The sequence below is a fragment of the Lynx canadensis genome, chromosome B2 (genome assembly GCF_007474595.2).
Source record: "Lynx canadensis isolate LIC74 chromosome B2, mLynCan4.pri.v2, whole genome shotgun sequence".
Classification (NCBI taxonomy): domain Eukaryota; kingdom Metazoa; phylum Chordata; class Mammalia; order Carnivora; family Felidae; genus Lynx; species Lynx canadensis.
Window position 1 is genome coordinate 101,462,007 of NC_044307.1, and position 20,449 is coordinate 101,482,455.

Sequence of the window (20,449 nt, forward strand, 5' to 3'; positions counted from 1 at the left end):
TAAGGAAACAGGATTTGAGAGGTCCTTCACCGTATTTTATTTTTTTAACAAGGTCTTTTTTGTTGTTCAATGTCATGCTATGGTTTGGTTTTAGAACCGAGGCTATAATTTCCTTAGTAACTAGGAATGCTTTCAGCGGCAAATAACATAAAAATTGAGGAACAGTGGGTAAAACAAATGGATTTATTGTTCACATATCAAGAAGTCTAGAGATCGCCAGCTGGTGGCATTGGCTCATCTCAGTGGGGTCATTAAAACCCCAGGCTCTTTCTATTCTTCTGTTTTACCATCCATAGCGTGTTGGCTTTTCATCTGAGGACTCCTCCTCCTCTCTTGGTTGCAATATGGCTGCCACAGCCAAAGCTTTACAACATTCAAAGACCAGAAATGGCAGAGGGTGGGTGCATGGGGTTGGCCTGGGAACAGCCAGGCAGAAAGACCTTCTTTTATACCTCTTGCTTTGTACCCAGAGCAGAACCCCCAGCAGACTTCCCCGTATACATCACTGGAAAGAATGGGATCACATGTTCATCTCTCCCCAGAACAGAGGCCAGAACTATGTTCTTTATTTTTATTTATTTATTTTTTTAACATTGATTTTTGAGAGACAGAGTGAGACAGAGCGTGAGTAGGGGAGGGGCAGAGAGAGAGGGGGGACACTGAATCTGAAGCAGGCTCCAGGCTCTGAACTGTCAGCACAGAGCTTGACGTAGGACTCGAACTCACAGACCGCAAGATCTTGACCTGAACCGAAGTAGGCCGCCCAACCGACTGAACCACCCAGGCGCCCCCAGAACTATGTTTCTTGATATCAAAGCCTCTCTTCCTTATATCTGAACAAAGTGGGGGACCTGTTGGGTAAACAACTATAGTCTGCCAGAGTCCCTATCTCATGACACATGAACCATTGTACCTTCCCCCTGTCCCCGATGCCTCTCTGCTCCGATCCCAGGGTGTTCCCCAGTGCAGCTGTCTATGCTCTGTCATCCTGCTTATTTTCCATAGCATTTCTGACAGGGACCCTACAGATAGGATGGTGGAGTCTCCATTTTAGACAAATCTATTCACTAATTAGTTTTAAAAAAAAATGACTGTTTTGTCCTTTGTATTGCTCCCAAAGTTCCAAACATCAAAAAGCCAGTAAAACCTGAATACTTGATGAGCGCTTTTGGTTTGCAGCCAAGCTGTTAAACTTTTAATATAACCTGAAGTTTATTGAAACTTGTATATTGGTTACATACATTCGTAAAATGCACTTATCTTTGCAACCTTTAAAGAAAAAGCCAATAAATCCAGATTACATATTAAAAGCCCTTATATGTTGTCAGAGTCCACACTGGAATGAAGAAAATATATACTTCTGAATGCAACTTATTTCTCTTGAGGCATCTTTAGGTAGATTCTTATTATAGTTCAATTTCTAGAGCTTACTTTGCTAAGACTGTATTTCTTGTGAGTTCATAAGACAGAGGATAATTACTAAGGACACAGCTGTGGTCCAGTCAAGTTGTAGATTTCAGTATTCCTGGGAAAACATAGTCAGAACTTGATAGGGGCACCTGGCTGACTCAATTGGTAGAGCATATGACTCTTGATCTCGTGGTTGTGAGTTCAAGCCCCATGTTGGGGGGTAGAATTTACTTTAAAAAATTAAAATTAAAAAAAAAAAAAGAACTTGACAGACCAGGTGATATATCGATAGGAAATCATTGATTTAAAACAAATCACTTTTACTCTGCACAGAATTTGGCTACCTGAAAGGCCCAGAGGACACAAGGTTATTTTAGAAATAAGATGATACAGATTGCTTTAGCAAATACTACATCATATTTAGTCCAGCTGAGAGGGTAATGAGGTTGGACCTTACAGTTCTTGATTGGACCTTGTTAACAAGAAGCCATACATGAATTTACTTATTAAATTATTTGGAATTTCTCTTCTCCTTATCTTCTATCTTACAATACCCAATATTATAATTTTTTCCAGCAACATGGTCTTGGAGTTCTGCCTACACTTCTGGTAAATCTTTTAAGACTCAGGATTGCTCCAGGATTTATTCTTTTGAAATCTATTAAGAGGGTTTCCTCTCCGCTAACTCCATGGTGTGTGTTCTTTCTTTCTTTGTGTTCCCATAGCCGTTTCCACTGTGTCTTTCAAATAGCACAATGCAATGATGAAGAGAGGGAAACTGGCTGAGAATTTTGAAGATTGGAAAATTGGGTCGATGCCAAAAAGTATGAGCCAGCCTGTTTTCCCCCTTTGCTCATCTACTTGCTCAGTTCACTGAAGACTGGACAGTCCGAGGCCAAAAAAGATACGGATCTTATCTTGTGTCAATAGAAGCAAGCCAACCACACAGGTTTGCACCTTCTAAGCAGTATTATAACCATTCAGTATGAAGGAAGGGAGCTCTCAGGCAGATCCATGAAAAATGATATGTGTGGAAACAGCAACTCATTCTGAGAATTAAAAAAAAAAATTATTATTATTATTATTATTACCGAAATTCGGAGTCTTCCTCATTTACTTCCTAGTTCATGATATTTTCATTCTCAGGTCTCTCATCTTCAGAGAAGAGCATTTTGGCTTTCTCTTTAATTGGATACTTATTAAAGCCAAGGCAGCCAGGATGCTTCCCCCATCCGAGGAGCAGGGGCTCCAGCTGGGAAAAAGACTGAGCTTCCAGAGAGAAGCCCCCCGGAGGGAGGCAGAGATGGACCTCAGCAGGAGCTTAACTTTTCAAAGCTGCTCTTCCCTTTTGGAGGAGAAAGAGGAGGATCAGAGGGTTGAGGCTCCCTCACGGCACTTCTAAAACCTACTGAGGACTCATCACTACCCAACCAAGACTGCCATGTACAATTGGTGTGCCAGCTTCGGTTAATGCCGTCGGAAAGAACAAACAGGCCTGCCTACTCGCAGATTTGGAAACGAAAGCCCAGGAAAGTGACAGGGTAGGGCCCAGCTGATTACTACCACTATCATCTCCTTTTCAAATGAAATGTAATCATATTTTTGCTCACCCATCGTTAGGGAATTCCTGGCACAATACCCAATAACTACTGCTAATGATCGTGGCCATGGGACAATAACAGGCTGGAGGGGCTTTCATTGTGTGCTTAATATCATCTGTTCTGTTGGAGCTTCTTAGAGTCTTTCTATTTAAAAAAACTAGTAATTCAACTTGTCAGCTATTGAGCAGATACATTTGAAATGAGCTGCTTTACTACATACCATGAAGATAAAGAGAGGTAGAAAGAAGGAATTAAAGACATCCTTTGTTTTCTAGAGTACCCCTCTCCCAACCCCAAGACTAAAATACCAGGCCTGTCCATTCAGATGGAGAGATGGAAAATAAAAACTTTATTTTAAGTTTAAGACATATGGTGGTGGCCACCCAGTGCCAGGGAAGTTGAACTTTAACGTAGCGTGGCAAACATAGCTACATTGGGCTGGATTTCTTCTTTGTTTTTGTGTTCAGAGATTTCTCCATTTGCTTTTGATTGGTGGTTCAGTCTTCCTACAACCAAGAGGAGGAACTTTGGGCCCTGCTCTCCACAATCCCATTGTCCCGCCAGGTTCCTGAAGCATTCTTCCCACAGGACTGCAGGCGTGGTTTCAATGGGATTTCTTTTTTTCCGTTTCAGTTTCAGCATGTAAATTGAAAACTTAAAAGCCCATGGGTTGGAACGAATGAAGTCCGGGAATAGATGCATCTTCTTCCATTTGGAGCTCTTGAATACAAATCACTGCTTCGGCATGGGGAAAGAGAGGCAACCAGGGCGGGAGGGAGAATAGATGGAATTAACGGGCCTAATCTCACTTTATAATTAAAAATAGGAAACTTAGAAACACGGGTATTGATCATAGATAATACAGCGATACCACAAGTTTTGTTGATTACTACAACCAAAGTACGTCTTATAAGAGATGTGAACCTATTCCTTTTGCAAATCACCCAACAATTTATGGGTCCCTGAGGAACTTCCCATTTAGAGGACTCTAATTAGGAATATTTTCATAAAACTCATTTTATTCATTCTCTTTTTTATAAAGCCCTCAGCCTTTTTTATTTTAAGTTTTTATTTATTTTGAGAGTGAGAGCAGGGGAGGGGCAGAGAAAGAGGGAGAGAGAGAATTCCCACGCAGGCTCCACACCATCAGTGCAGAGCCCGACGTAGGGCTCGAACTCACTACCACTTGTGAGATCGTGACCTGAGCCAAAACCAAGAGTTGGACGCTTAACCAACTGAGCCACCCAGGCACCCCAGCCTTTTTTATTATACTACTTTTTCCTTCTCATCAAATAGACTTAATTATGGCACTTTCATCTTAAAACAAGAAGGAAACTTCCTCACTAAAATGCCCCCCCCCGACCCCCAGTGACTACTCTTTCTCCTCCCCTGCACAGCTAAGATTCTGCAGAAGGATGATCCCTCCTTCGCTGAAACAGCTCTGCTTCCCTTAAGTCACCAATTCCTTGATGTGAAATCTAATACACATGCTTTGGATCCATTTTATCAGACCCTCCAGTATGCTTTGCCCCCGTTGGAATGGTCTCCTTAAAACATTTTCCTCCCCGGATATCCATGACTTCACTCTCTCCCAAGTGTCCTCTTATTTTTCCTCTTGCTTCTTCTCATCCTCTTTTGTAGGCTCTTCTACTGACCCTCAACTTCAAATGGTAGCAATCTCATGCTTGCACTTCAGTGTTCCCGCTCCCTTTGGAAATATTTCTTGAGCTTCTACTGTAAAGAAGGCAGAGTTCCTGCTCCCTGAGCTTGCGGTCTAGTGACAGTGACTTTTGCATAGGTGCTAATGACCACGCCACCAGAAGTCCAGGGCAGATCTTTCGAGTCTTAGACTCATAGACATTTCTGCTTTGCACACAGCAACATGAGCAAAGAGGTTGCTGACACATTGGAAAGTGGCCAAGAAAACAACAATGTGGGTTAAAGGGCATATGTTTAAGAAGCAACGAAAATAAGTTGGCATGCACACCCTAGAAGAATGGCAGGAAAAGAAGGATATGGTGATTTATAAATAACTAAGAGCCACTAAAAAGAAAGGGAGGAATGATATATTAGAAGTGGTCAAAGCCATCAAGGCAAGAGAAGAATGAAATAAAAAAATACAACGTGTGAAAACTATGTTGGGAAGTAAGCTTGGCCAGAAAAATAAGAACTTAAGCTATAAATACGGAAATCTTACTAAATTTCAGGCTCAATTTTCAAAGTGTTACACATATTAACCCATTAAATTCTTGTAACAACCCAGTGAGGAAGGTATTTTATGATCTCAGAGGAGGAAACTGAGTCCTACAAACATCACACACAGACTTTGCACCCAACGGTCCTTTTACTATTTACAGTAAAATAATAGCATGAATAAAATGTTTATACTCTTCGAAAGAATGTCCAACCATGATTTTATCCATCTTCACAACAGTCCTGTTATTAGTCCTACTTAGAGATAAGGGATGACTTAGAGAGGTTAGGACATTTCTGTGGTTGCTTCATCAGTAAATGTTGCAAGTGGTTTTTAGGCCAGGTTGGCTTATTTTGCTACAGCAGGCAAACTTCTAAGACAATGAATCATAACTATAAATCGATGGCATTCAAAAAGACAGGACTGACCCCCTTCCATTTAATCTCTTTCTTCTTCTTCTCCTCTTTTTTTTTTTTTTTTTTTTGCACAGACATGTACTTGTGAATGGCTTTATTGAGATATAACTCACATGCTATAACATTTTCCTATCTGAAGTTTTACTTCAATGGTTTTTAGTATATTCAGAGTTGCATCTCCATCACTGCAATATAGTTGGGGACAATTTTAACAAAAAAGAAACCCCAAACCCATTAGCTGTCATTTCATAGACCCCACCCCCCCACCTCCAATCCTTAGCAAACACTAATCTACCTTCTGTCTCTATGGATCATATATATAGAATACGTGGCCTCGCATGTCTGGCATCTTTCCACTTATCATGTTTTCAGGGTTCATTCATGTCATTGCAGTATTTCATTCCTTTTTATGACAAAACAATATTCTGTTGTATGGCTACACCACATTTTATTTATCCATTAATCAGTTGACAGACAGTTGGGTTATATCCACTTTTGGACTCTTACAAATAAGACACTATGAATGTTCATGTATGAGTTTTTGTGTGAAAGACACGTGTTTTTAAACAGCTGCTTTCAAAAAGGCCCTAAGCTCCATAGAGGACTGGCCCCATGAAAGACTCTGCAAAACAGACAAAACAGATTCTATGGTCAGATAGGTGCGGTTAGTGCTTCTTCTCTCTGCTCTTTTAAAGTCACGTTACTCAGTAAAGGCACCAAGGAAACCTGCTCTCAGAAAAACTGTTTAACTCTTTTGCCTAGTACTCTTCCAACGTCTGTAGTGCTGGAAACTTCTTTCACAGAACACATTAACATTCTGAAAAACGAGTGTGCTATGGAACACATTATGAAAAATGCTGCCCCAAATGTTTAGCAAAGAGAGCGTTTCAGGGAGCAGAACGCTTGGAATTCATTCTGGGATTCTCCCTTTCCTTAATCCAATCCAGCATCTTTGCATATGACATGCAGAGTATAATAATAGACCTAACGTTATGGCCCCATTTCTATTTTGAGTTGGGGAAAACAGGTTAAAATTTCCTCTTAAAATATGGCTTTTCCGGTAAAAATAGTAGGTCGCTCTAACAGCACTGTCTCAGGAAAGCTCAATGCCAGCCAGTGATCAGCTGTGTCAGGAGTACAGATTTTGTGACCACATGGCTTATGCCTTCATCATCTGTGTGATTTCCCTGGTACCCAGCAGAGGGTTCAGCACTCAGTAGGCACCCAAACTATTAGCGAAGGACTGGGTGTTGATTACAGAATGTATTGGGACCCACCATTTTACAGGTGAAAACAAAGGACATAGAGGCTTGCCAAAGGGGACACAGCCACCAGCTGCAGCACCAGGATAGGACTCCTATCCTTTGGCTTATAATTCTGTATTTTTTTCTGACATGTACCACGGAGGGTGAGAAACTTATTTTTAAGATCCAAATTTCAAGTGAAACAATGTTTTAGTGAATGGGGCTTGAACTAGGCTAAAGGGAATCGGGCCAACAACTGAAAGTCTGAAGCGTTCCTTCCTTCCTTGGAAGGGTGGAATCTGGGAAAGAAAGCACCGTAAGCACTGGTCCCAGTTGGAGGCAGAAACTGCCTCGGCGTGAGCAATGAACAGTTAAGGGAAATACTAAGACCACGAAATGAGAGCCACACTGCAAACATCATGTGGAGTCTGGGTGTGCTGCCATGCATTTTCAGCACTAATCTACACACCCAGTTCTCAGAGTGGCAAAACTATTGTAAGAATATGTGTCTAAATACAATCTGTACTAAACAAGCCTTGCAAAGATGAGCCGCCTACTTCCCCTTTGTGGTTTTACTGGGTCATTCCGCCTTCACCATCGCACATGAATCTGGTGTGCAGCAATGGAGAAAAGTGTCATTTATGTCTTAGAGCAACCCAAAAAGTAAGAGTTCTGCTTCAGTGATTTGCTGATATTCATTAAGACTATTCTAAAAAATTACTTGGTTTCACATTTTTTAGAAAGATGCCATCGGATTGGAAAGTAAATGTAAACTCAACAATCCCTTTTCTCTCAGATTTATCTTGATCCCCTTTGCCATTTTATTTAAAATTTTTTTTAATGTTTATTTATTTTTGAGAGGAGAGAGAGAAAGAGAGAGAGAGAGAGAGAGAGAGAGAGACAGAGTGCGAGCAGGGGAAGGGCAGAGAGATGGGGAGACAAAGAATCTGAAGGAGGTTCCAGGCTCTGAGCTGTCAGTACAGAGCCCCACGCCGGGCTGAAATTCACAAACTGCGAAATCATGACCTGAGCTGAAGTTTAACGCTTAACCGACTGAGCTACCCAGGTGCCCCACCTTTGCCATTTTAGATATACTTTTTATATCTTTACATATGGAGAATTTCATGTCAGTTGACCTTGTTAAGGATTCTTTAACTCATTTTGCTCATTTTCACTAGAAGTTACGAAGGTGCCAAACAGCTCTTCTGGGTCCTTTCCTGGGCTCCCAAATTTGCCCTCTTGACTTATTTTCTTGAATTACAGTGTAAGCCCCTGGCTTGTTTTCTCTTTCACAGTGTGTTTCCCTAATATTTAATTCAATACTAAGACACTGTACATTCATTATTTCATTTACATAATAACTACAATAGCAATTCCCCCTAACACTAGGATGATGCTAACCCCAGTGTTCAATACAAATACTTGTTGAATATAAAGGAATCCCCAGAATAGAAGTTCCTTTTCTAGGAATAGGAATCAAGTGTGAAAAGGGATCTTTCTACCAGTTGTTTGCAGGAAACTGCCAGCCTAGAGGCCATGTAGATCACAAACCAGAGGTCAAGTGCTTTCCTGGAGTACAGGACCATTACTCTCCCATCTCTTACTCTAGCCCACCCACCCACAGGGAAAAGGGATTTGGTCCTCACCAGCAGAATTAGCTGGACATGACCCTGGCTGTCTGGCTCTGGCAACCGGGCTGCTTAAATCCTGTATCTGGCCTCCTGTACCGCTGTCCCTGCACATTTTCTCAGCAGTGTGAGGCCAGTTCCCATCCTTTTTTTTTTTTTTTTTTTTTTTTTTGCTTTCCGTTGCTAGGTAACGGTCTTTATTATTCTGATACCTGATAAATAGATACAGGTAAAACCACTTCTGACACACGATATATTGGCGACAGCAACATCCTTAATGCTGGACTGAGGAATGAGGAGCTTTGCAGAGGTGGAGGCACAGCAGGTTCTGGAATGCGGCAGTTTTGTTCATCAAAACAAAACAGCGACAGCCTGTTCATCAACTCCCTTGTGCAAGTCACTTCGCTTCTGGGGGTCTCAATTTTTCCGTAAGGTCAAACAGGTTTAATTCCACCATGAGCCAACTCATGGGATTGTTGGGAAAATAAGAAGAAACTTATAGACTTGAAGACCTTTAAGAACATGGACAAGAGTTACCTCATGTAGCACATGTTATTGGTTACCATGTCAAAGTTTTTTGATCATGCCCTTACAATGTTAAGAAGGAGATCTTCAGAAAATAGCAGTTCCTCTTCTGTATGAGCTGGAACTTTAGCCACTCAACCAAGTACACTGACATTCAAGAGGGTATGGGAAAATTAGGGACTTGGAAAAAACACAGACCTGAGTTTGAGTCCAATCTGAGTTACACTGGGCAGATTAGGAAATCAGTTAAAAAAGAAGTTAAAAATAGAAGTTAAAAAGTTAAAAATAGAAGTACCCTCCCATCCAGCAATCGCATTACTGGGTATTTACCCAACACTAATTCAAAAGGATACATGTACCTCTATGTTTATTGCAGCATTATTTACAACAGTCAAATTATAGAAGCAGCCCAGTGTGCATAGACTAATGAATGGATAAAGAAGATGTGATACACACACACACACACACACACACACACACACACACACACGTTGGAATATTATTCAGCCATCAAAAAGAGTGAAATCTTGCCATTTGAAATGATATGAATGGAGCTAAAGAGTATAATGCTAAGTGAAATAAGTCAGAGAAAGACAAATGTCATGCGATTTCACTCATATGTGGAATTGAATAAACAAAACAAAGTGGGGGGCGGGGAGAGAGAGAGAGAGAGAGACAAAACAAGAGACTCTTAATTATAGAGAACAAACTGGTAGTTACCAGAGGGGAGGGAGGGGAGAGGTTAAATAGGTGACGGAGATGAAGCAGTGCACTTGTTGTGATGAGCACTGAGTAAGGTAGAGAATTGTTGACTCACTCTATTGTATAACTGAAACTAATATAACACTGCATGTTAACTAGCTGGAATTAAAATAAAAACTTAAAGAAAAATTGGGCAGATTCCTTAAAATGTTTCCTCAAGTGTAAAATGGGGAAACCTATGTCTGCTTGACATCCCTCTTGTGAGGGTTAAGTGAAATAAGGTATATATGGCACCAGCCTAGTTAGCTGGGTCCTCGGGGGCTCTTTGGCTCTGGAGATAGAGGTGTATATACCACCTCGTGGAGTAGGACCAGAATCCAGTAAATGTTAATTTCTTTCCCATTTTGCAGATTGTTATGAAGAGTCAATACTCCTGACTAAAGCACTGGCTCTGCCTGCAGGAATCCTTACTACCCACTCTCAAGTTCATGTGGGCTGACCTTGCGTTTTGACGGAGAGTATAATACAGTTTGTCCTTTTCATACCCAACATCTAAATTGTTTGGTTCTGACTTTGCCAACAAGAGAAATTTAACACTACAGACCCTTGTTGGAGATTTGACCATGAATTAACTCTTCCAGCACATATTAAGGGCTCAACGGGGGTAGCTGGGTGGCTCAGTCGGGTAAGCGTTTGACTCTTGGTTTTGGCTCAGATCGTGATCTTACAAGCCCCACACTGGGTTCTGCACTGACAGTGTGGAGCCTGTTTGGGCTCTCCCTCTCCCTTTCTCTGTGCTCCTCCTTTACTTGTGCTCTCTCTCTTTCAAAAAAAAAAAAAAAGGCTCAACTGGTTAACTTCGTATTTCAAAAGGAGCACTTTAAGGGTGGATTCACTATAAAATCTAATGAATATACAGTTCTATCCTTCCCTCCTAATTTAATCATAAATGAATGAATTCAAGTGAAAATGTATCTTTCCAATGTTCAGTGTTGTCTTTTTTTTGCAGATAAAAAAGCTGATAGAGAGCCCCGACCCAACTCCTGGTCAGTTTTATACCTGTTGAGTCTCTAAGTACCTGGGTCATCTACTTAGCCACTCTCTTTCCCTTCTGCCTTTCAGAAATTTGCTATTCAGGGAAGGATAGATACTTGCAGTGAACCCTTTTCAAGTTTTTGTTTCATAAAGAAAGCAGGCATCTTCTGGAAAAGGGTGTGCATTTTTGAGAGTCTAAACTTAAGAAAAACTCAGCGCCCACTGGAGAACCCATACCCTACATCAGGGCCTATAGAGACCAGCTGACCTCAATGAATGGAAGCATCTATTTCTTCCAGGACCTTTGGTGGTCTCTGTTTTGATTTCCTAATCATATGCTTTAGCTTAGTCTGATAAGCTAGCTCAAATCCTTTTGAAAGTAAACAGGTTATAAGTTCTAAATAAATAAGACTATCACTGCCAAGCTTGGTTTGAGCTCCTGTCAAGGACAGTGATCTGCAAACCATTCTCTAATACCCATCCTGTGGGCTCACAGCAACTACCTCCCTGGGACCCCCTGAAGCTCTGGCTTTATCCCATTGACAGCTGTGAATGCAACGGGGAGAAGCGGTGTACCAACATTTTGCTCTCCCTAAAGATGGAACAGGTGGGGGACAGGCAGTGTGATAATCAGAAATACGTTGCATTATTAGCTTAATCAGACATCCCAACTTCTGTCCTCTGTACAATGGAGGTTGGCTAAAAAGTTACTTGCAGCAGTATGAATTGTCCCCTAAACATATTCCAAAGACTGAAGCTCCATCCAACACATTAGCCAAACTAGAAACTTGGTGGTAGTTGTCAACGTTTTTTGTGCCCTCTGACAATCACTGGGCCAGTCCTGTGACTTCTATCGTCTAAACTGGTGGTTTTCAAGCCTGGATGCACAATGGAATTACATGGCAGGCTTTACGAACATGGATGCGTGGACCCTATCTCCAGACACTCTGATTCAGTGGCCTGGGTGCAGGATCTGGGTGTCAATATTAACAACAAAAAAAAAAAAAAAAAAAAGCAAAAACAAAAACAAAAACCCAACAATTCCCCATGAGATTATAATGTGCAATCAGGATTGAGAACTACTTGTCTAAACCTAGCTATAATCAATCTCATCCTGTTTACAAACACTGTCACTTTTTTTGATTCATGGCCTTGCCACGTCTCTCCTAGACTATTGCAAAAAGACTTATAACTGACTTCCTTGACTCCTGTCTTCTCTGGGTCATCCATAGCTGACATAATACCAATTTGACCTTTTTTTTTAGCCTCATGTCCCAAAGTTATTCTTTCCATCATTTGAAAATCCTTTCTTACCTGCGTAATGGCAGTCACTAACATTTAAAGAGTCACTGACTTCAGGCACTGTGCCAAACATAAATATTTCATTTGATCCTTATAGCAACCCAATGAGGTCAGTAGTAGAATTATCCTCATTTTACACAGAGGAGACTGAGGTTTCAAAAAGTTAAGTAAATTAGAGACACTATGTGATGAAGGCAGAATTTAAACGCAGGTCTATCTATGCTCTTAACCATTATGATGTTTCCCCCTTGTTCAGGTTAAAGATAAACATGCAAGTTTATAGTCTCCTTCCAGAAACCCTGCTAAAATCTTTGAAAGAATAAAAGAGGTTAAACTCGCAGGCACAACAAAAGTAGGAGAAAGGACATTAGTTGACAAGATATTTCAATTATACTTTAATAGGCAGAAAAGGGATAGAGGAGAGGCGTCTGATACAGCTGGACCGAGGATTCCATGTTTTAAGGGACAAGAACAAGGGCAACAACAAGGAGGGAGCAGATTAGTTCGGTAGAACCCTGGAGTAGCTCAGGCTTTGAGGAATCCAGTACAGCTGAGAGTGTGCGGGAAGAAGTTGAAGCTCCATGAAGAAGTCTATCGCCTTGTTTACAGCCCAAGCATAGAACACTAGCTAGTGTCTGTACACTCCCTACCGAGGCAGGAGGTGGGTTTATTCTCTGAAGAAAGGGAATGAGAAAAAACTCTTAGGATTTGGCGACAATTTGTACAGCATGGGCAGGAGTTAGGCATAGAAGTATAAATGGGGGAATTAACTGAAAATCTTCATACGGAATGGTCAGACTCCTCAAAGCCTTTCCCTCGTAGACTGCTCCTCAAAATGCAGGTAGTTTTTCAGACAAGACTGAAGATTCTTTGTTGGAAAAACTGAGCAGTTCCTGAGAAAAGATGGCCACATACTAGCGTTTCGGGGTTCTCCAATGAAAGGATAATTTCCTACCAAAGCGAAGTCCATTTGGAATGGCCCGTGAGGGAAGCCCTGCATTAGATTTCTATGGCTGTTGTGTCAAATGACCACAACTTTAGAACTATCCTAAAATAAGAAGGTTATTAGAAAAAAGATAAAATGAAGGTTACCCCTGGGGGCCGAGTAGGAATGAAGGTGTGCGTGAGGGGCTTCTCATTATAATCCCATCTTGAAAATTACATTTTAAAACCCTGCATATGTGTTCATCTGATAAAAACATTAAAATGTCTAAAAATACATATTGCTTCTCCTCTTTGTGATATTTCCTCCACGGAAGGCCTTCTTCTCATCTCTGCCTCTGAAATCTTTAAGTCTTTAAGACCCAGGTCACATGCCAAAGTTTGTGCCAGCTCCCCCAAGCAAAATTAATCACTCTCCCACTTTGGGTTACCCTTGCATTTTGTACATGCCGCTACTGTGATGGTAGACATATCGCACATCATTATTATTTGTTTAGAATCTATCTCTCCTACCAGGATGTGAGCCCCTTCAGGGCGGAAATTGTCTTACTCATCTTTATGTCCTCAGTAATAATATGGTACCTGGCTCATGATGGATACTAAGGAAATACCTATTGAGTTAATGGCTGGGAAGAAATGAATCAACCAATAAAGTAATGGGAGGCGCAATCCTCTGGAGAGCCATTGGTTTACTGTCTGCCCAATGTCTAAAACAGAAGAGAGAATAGTACGTAATACTCCTGATAACTACAAACGTTATCAAGCCTTAGTCTGAATGAATATGAGATCAGATCAAGACAATTGCTGTCTGGGCACACACAGAGGGAACATAAGCTGGTGCCTCAACGGTGAATTTGTCTGCAAAGAAAGGTGTGTGAGTTTAATATGGGCCAAATATAAAATATCCATAAAACACCTATAAGAAAAGAAGATAATGTACTCACTATAACTGTGAAGAAAATTTAGTCTTTTGTCCGTTAACAGAACGAATAAATTACCTGTGACAAAGGGGACTTATGACATAAAAATATGCTTAACATGGATATTTATAGCAGTTTTATTCATAATTGCCAAAACGTGGAAGCAACCAAGATGTCCTTTCGTAGGTAACTAGATTATAAATAAGATGTGGCCCATCCAGACAATGGAACATTAGTCAGCGCTACAAAGAAATGAGCTATCGAGCCATGAAAAGATATGAAGGAAACTTAAATGCATATAACTAAGTGAAAAAAGGCAATCTGACATATTGTATGATTCCAACTCTATGACATGCTGGAAATGGCCAAACTATGGAGACAGTAAAAAGTTCAGTGGTTGTCAGGCGTTGGAGGGTGGGGAGGGATGAACAGGCAGAATACAGAGGACGTTTAGGGCAGTAAAAATACTCCGTATGGTACTATAATGATGAATACATGTCACCGTACATTCATCCAAACCCGTAGAATGTACATCAGCAAGAATTATCCCTAATGTAAACTATGGACTCTGGGAGATTATTGAGTCAATGCAAGCTCATCAGTTGTAACAAATGCACCCCGCTGGTGGGGATGTTGATAGTGGGGAAGGCTGTACATATTTTGGCACAGAGGTATATTGGAAATCTCTATGCCTTCTTGTCAATTTTGTGATGAACCTGAAACTTCTGTTTTAAAAAAAGTATTTTAAAAAATATATTTTTAAAAATTATGTAAACAGGGGCGCCTGGGTGGCGCAGTCGGTTAAGCGTCCGACTTCAGCCAGGTCACGATCTCGCGGTCCGTGAGTTCGAGCCCTGCGTCAGGCTCCGGGCTGATGGCTCGGAGCCTGGAGCCTGTTTCCGATTCTGTGTCTCCCTCTCTCTCTGCCCCTCCCCCGTTCATGCTCTGTCTCTCTCTCTGTCCCCCCCCCCCAAAAAAAAAAGTTGAAAAAAAATTATGTAAACATGTTTGAATTATATAATGAAATGCAGTGAATCTAATATAGTATATGGCAGATCTAAACAGGAAATAGCGTTTTTGCACAGCATTTCAAATCTTGCTTTGCCCAATCATATATTTCTTTTTTTAAATGGTTATTTATTTATTTTTGATAGAGAGAGAGAGAGAGAGAGCACACATGAAGAGGGAGGGCAGAGAGAGAGAGAGAGAGGAATCCCAAGCAGGCTCCAGGCTTAGCGTGAAGCCGGACACAGGGCTCGATCCCACAACCACGAAATCATGACCTGAGCTGATATTAAGAAACAGACAGTTAACCAACTGAGTCACCCAGGTGCCCCCCCCACCTCAATCATATATTTACTCTATAATGTCTGACTTCTCACTTCTTATGGAATAAAAATTTCCGTCTTCACTGTGGTCTCTAAAAGTATCCAAGATATGGCCCCTGCTTGGCTCCCTCTGACCTTACTTTCTCCTCCCTACCCTGCTCTTCTCTTCCTTGACCACCTCCCGCCCTTTCCTGTCTCGGTAGCCCAGGGCTTGCTCTCTCTCACTGACATGCTCTTCCCTGCTGTTTGTGTCGTCTGTCATCCTTACGTCTTAGCTCAAATGTCTGCTCCCCAGGGACACCCTCTCTGACTATCTTATCTCAAGTAGCATCACCCCAAGTTACCCTTGCTTGCATCATCCTACTCCTTTATTGCATGTGTCACAGTTGGTAATTGTCATGCTTATTTATTTGCTTGTTTTTAAGATTTTAGCTTTTATTTGTTTGTTTGTGTTTTGCCCATCTCCCTGCTAGAAAAGAGATACCACCTCTGCCCTAGATAACCAGTGTGTCCCAGAGTTCAAGTGTAAAGGCGAAGGGCATCATGACCCTTTGCTAGGGCCTGGAAAGGGGTGCAGACAAAGGGGAGATACTTGACTCAATAGTCTCTCTTCAATCCACTGGGTAGTCTGGCCCTGAGGGAGGCGGTGCCTCAGGGATCAACAGTTTGGGATTCACTATTTTTCTTTTCTCTTTCCCCCAATCCATAACACACGCCCTAACATGTGACTTCCAGACATTCAAATTCAAATGGCTTTTCAGGAATACTTCACACCATGTGCAAAGCAAGGAGACCACCTGGGAGGGCTGTAATATACCTGCCACTATGCGCTTAGCATGTCTGGAAATGCTTGCTTCCTTTATTCATGTTTCGTTTTGGGTTCCCACTCTGCATCCCGAGTCCTGCCATCTCTGTGGGCAGCGGAGGCAACTTCCAAGCCTGCTACCCCTAATAGGAAACATCCCTCTGACTTGGGCCCCAGCAGACAATGGATTCCCAGTTGAGCAGAAACATGTGCATCATTATGCCTTCTAATAAATATTCTTTTTAACCCTTTCACCATCACTGGAGCTGCCCTAAGGGGAGGGGAAAACACCAGAAGGGAAAAAACCATGTATCGTAAAAAATGATAGAAACAAATTTAGGATTCAGAAGAATGGGTGCAAACTTACAACACCAGTTTCTTGTTCTAGTTTGATTGCAAAAAGTATGAATGGGCATGTGATTCAAGGGGATTAAAAACATAAGCAAATAAACACGGACAGTGTTCAGCTAAAAAATATTTACGGATACTTAAGTTCAAGTGATCTATTGATATTGTTGCATCTCCAGTAAACTGGAAACTATCAAATGTGGTACAAGTTTCCGATCTGCCAGGGTTGCAGCCAAACAGCTTCACTGAATAGCGTAGACATCTTGAAAACTAGAGAACTTTCTGGAGAGGCTATGGTTCACGTAGGAGCCATCAAATTGGTCATAGGCCTTGCCCTGATAATCCTGAGTGTGGAAATATATTCTAAAGAAATACTCGGAAGAAAGAAGTGTTTACCTGCACTAAGATGTTTATAGCTAGTCTCTTTGTAGCGACGACAAAATAACACAACGCAAGCTGGAAATAATGGAAATGTCCTATAACTGGTATTATAGGTGTAATTGGCATATTGGTTCTAGATCTTGGCATCAAAATGGTGGACATGTGGACAATATGGACATGTGAGGAAGTTATTTTAAATAACATTAAGTGAAAAATATGTCGCATTCAATACACAGTGATTATAATTCTGCACATATATCTTAAAGAATATAATCACATAAAAACATAAAAAATCACATAAAAAAGTATCAGAAGAGGTCACAGAAGCTTGTAAAAACTAGATATTTATGGAAAAGGGATGCTTTAGTATATATATATATATCTGTATACAGTATACAGATATATATATATACACACAATATTGTCTTGATGTTTGCTTATGTTTTACTGTAATATTGGTTAAATATATTCTAATTTAAAATTCTAGCAACTCGAACTTGAAAATGAATTCCATATCCAGAAGTGCGGTGATTTTCCCACTCTGCATGCTCAGAGTGAGAGTTCTGGTGCGCTCCCCTCCGCAGGGAAACGGGCACGAGAGAGAAACTCCAGTCCATCTGTTGCCCCATTCCTGCCGGCAGTGAGGCACTGGCAGAGACACAGAGCTAAACCCTCGTATTTTTTTTTCCTCTTCTTCTTCCTAACAGAACTCCAAATTCTTAGCTGAGCAGCGTCACACGCAGTAAAGAGTGTGTTTCCTAGCTCCCTTTGCTCTTTAAAAAAAAAAAAATTTTTTTTAACATTTATTTATTTTTTGAGAGGGAGAGAGACAGAGAGAGAGGGAGACACAGAATCTGAAGCAGGCTCCAGGCTCTGAGCTGTCAGCACAGAGCCTGACAGGGGGCTCGAACTCATGACCTGTGAGATCATGACCTGAGCCAAATTAGGATGCTTAACCAACTGAGCCACCCAGGCTCCCCTCCCTTTGCTTTTATGGGCAATTACAAGTGTCCTTAAAGTCATAGGGTAAGTTTTCTTTTCTTTCTACTTCTCGCTCTCTGGAAGGCAGATGTGATGGCTGGAGCTGAAACAGCTAAGTTGTTGTTAGGTGGCTGCTCGCCACAGAGGTTAGTGGAGCAACAAGATAAAAACCTACTCCCCGAAATACTGAGAATATGACTCCGTCCCAGCTGCTGCTGAACCCTAGACATGTTACTTGAGTGAATAAAATCTTGTGGGCTGTTATTTGACCCATTGTTATTTGGGTCTCTTTTATTCCCAGCCAAACTGAATCTGAAGTAACAAAGAGGCTTCTGTCAGTTTACTTAATGTCTTTACACTCGCTTTTTTATTTTCAAAAAAGTGAGTTGGACTCAGTCTTTCCTTAGTGCTTTGACATTAAAAAAAAAAAAATCTAAAGTGGACATCTCCTGTTATGGGCCAAGGAATGATTACAGTCTTTTCCTCAAAATTCATCTAGAGGTTTTTAAAATTATTTTTTAAGCTGATTATTTTTTGATACAAAAGTAAACCAAGTATCTTACAAAACAATAAAGATAGAAAATACAGATAGATGAAAGGGAGAAAAATAATTTATAGTTCACTTTCTTCCATAACGGCTGCTAATATTTTGGTATATACTGCCAGTAATTTTTCAATGTATGTATGTTGCTTCTACTGTTTATAATCCACTTGTCCCATTTGCTGCATTGGTACACATTTCCTGTTCATTTAATGTTCTTCTAAATGTCATTTCTAAAATGAGTTTTATTCCATTTCATGGATGATGTACCATTTTAACCAATCCCGTGGTTTTGGATGCTTAAGAAGTTTTCATGTTTTTGTTATTCTTTTTTTTTTTTTTTTTTACATTGATTTATTTTTGAGAAACAGAGTGAGACAAAGCGTGAGCAGGGGAGGGGCAGAGAGAGAAGGAGACAGAGAATCTGAAGCAGGCTCCAGGCTCTGAGCAAGCGGTTAGCACAGAGCCTGATGCAGGGCTCGAGCTCACAAACTGTGAGGTCATGACCTGAGCCGAAGTCAGAGGCTCAACTGAGCCACCCAGGCGCCCCTGTTTTTGTTATTCTAAGTAGCACTGTTAGGGATAATTATTAGCTCAATCTTTGCACATTATATATATCTAATAATAAACTTTCTAATTAAAGGGTAGGAAAAATTATATTGCTATATTGTCCCAAGAAATTTGTAATAATTTTCTCTCTCCTCTAATTCTCACTCACCAATGTACAAAAGTGCTACATTCTCTGTAACTTTACCAACACTGGATATTATAATTTTTATTGTTATTAAAAATTTTTTTTTCAATGTTTATTTATTTTTGAGAGAGAGAGACACAGTGCAAGCAGGGGAGGGGCAGAGAGACATGGAGACACAGAATCCAAAGCAGGCTCCAGGTTCTGAGGTGTCAGCACAGAGCCCGACGTGGGGCTCAAACCCACGAACCATGAGATCGTGACCTGAGCTGAAGTCAGATGCTTAACCAACTGAGCCACCCAGACGCCCCTGGATATTATAATTTTTAAAAATTAGTGAAATTTGATAGATGTGTTAACTTGCATTACTTTGATTAGTGAAGTTGAAGCTTTTTTATGACTCTATTGGCCATTGCATTTTCCTTTTATGAATTACCTTTTCCCCCTTTGTTCATTTTCTGTGAGTTCGATTGTGTCTTTCATGTTGATTTATAAAAGTTTTAGTATGTTAAGCTTATTTGCCCTTTGCCAAACTTAGAGCAAACATTTTCCCCAGTTTATAGTTTGCTTTATGTGTGTTTATTTTTTTAACAACAGAAGTTATAAACTTTTTGTAGTCCAGTTTATCAGTCTTTTATTTTGTAGTATGTTTTTATTTCTAGTTAAACACATCCTTCATTAGTCTCCCTTTCTTTCTGAAGTTTATTTATTTATTTTGAGAGAGAGAGAGAGAGAGAGACAGCACAAGTAGGGGATGGGCAGAGGGAGACGAAAAGAGAGAATCCCAAGCAGGCTCCACACTGACAGTGCAGAGCCTGATGTGGGGTTCCAAATCACAAACTGGGGAGATCATGACCTGAGCCAAAATCAAGAGTCAGATGCTTAACTGACTGAGTCACCCAGGCGCCCCATCCCTTTTAAAAATACTATTAGCAGGGCGCCTGGGTAGCTCAGTTGGTTAAGTGTCCAACTTTGGCTCAGGTCATGATCTCATCGTGCCGTGTGCTGACAGCTCAGAGCCTGGAGCCTGCTTCAGATTCTGTGTCTCACCCTCTCTCTGCCCCTCCCATGCTCATATTCTGTCTCTCTCTCAATAATAAATAAACGTTACTGAAAGTCTGTACCCATTAAGCAATGACCCCCTCATTCCCTTCCATTCTCCCTTCCCCCAGGCCCTGGCAACCACCACTCCATTTTCTGCCTCCGGGTACCTCATATAAGTGGAAGCATAATGTACAGGGTTTGTCTTTCTGTGACTGGCTTGTTCTACTTTGCCTAACATCCTTAAGGCTAATCCATGTTGTAGCCTGTGTCAGAATTCCCTTCCTTTTCCAGGCTGAGTAATACTCCATTTTGTTTATCTATCCATCCCCCAATGGACACTTGTCTTGATTCCACATTTTGCCTGTTTCAAATAATGCTGTGAACACTGGGGTGTTTCTAGCCTCCTTTCTA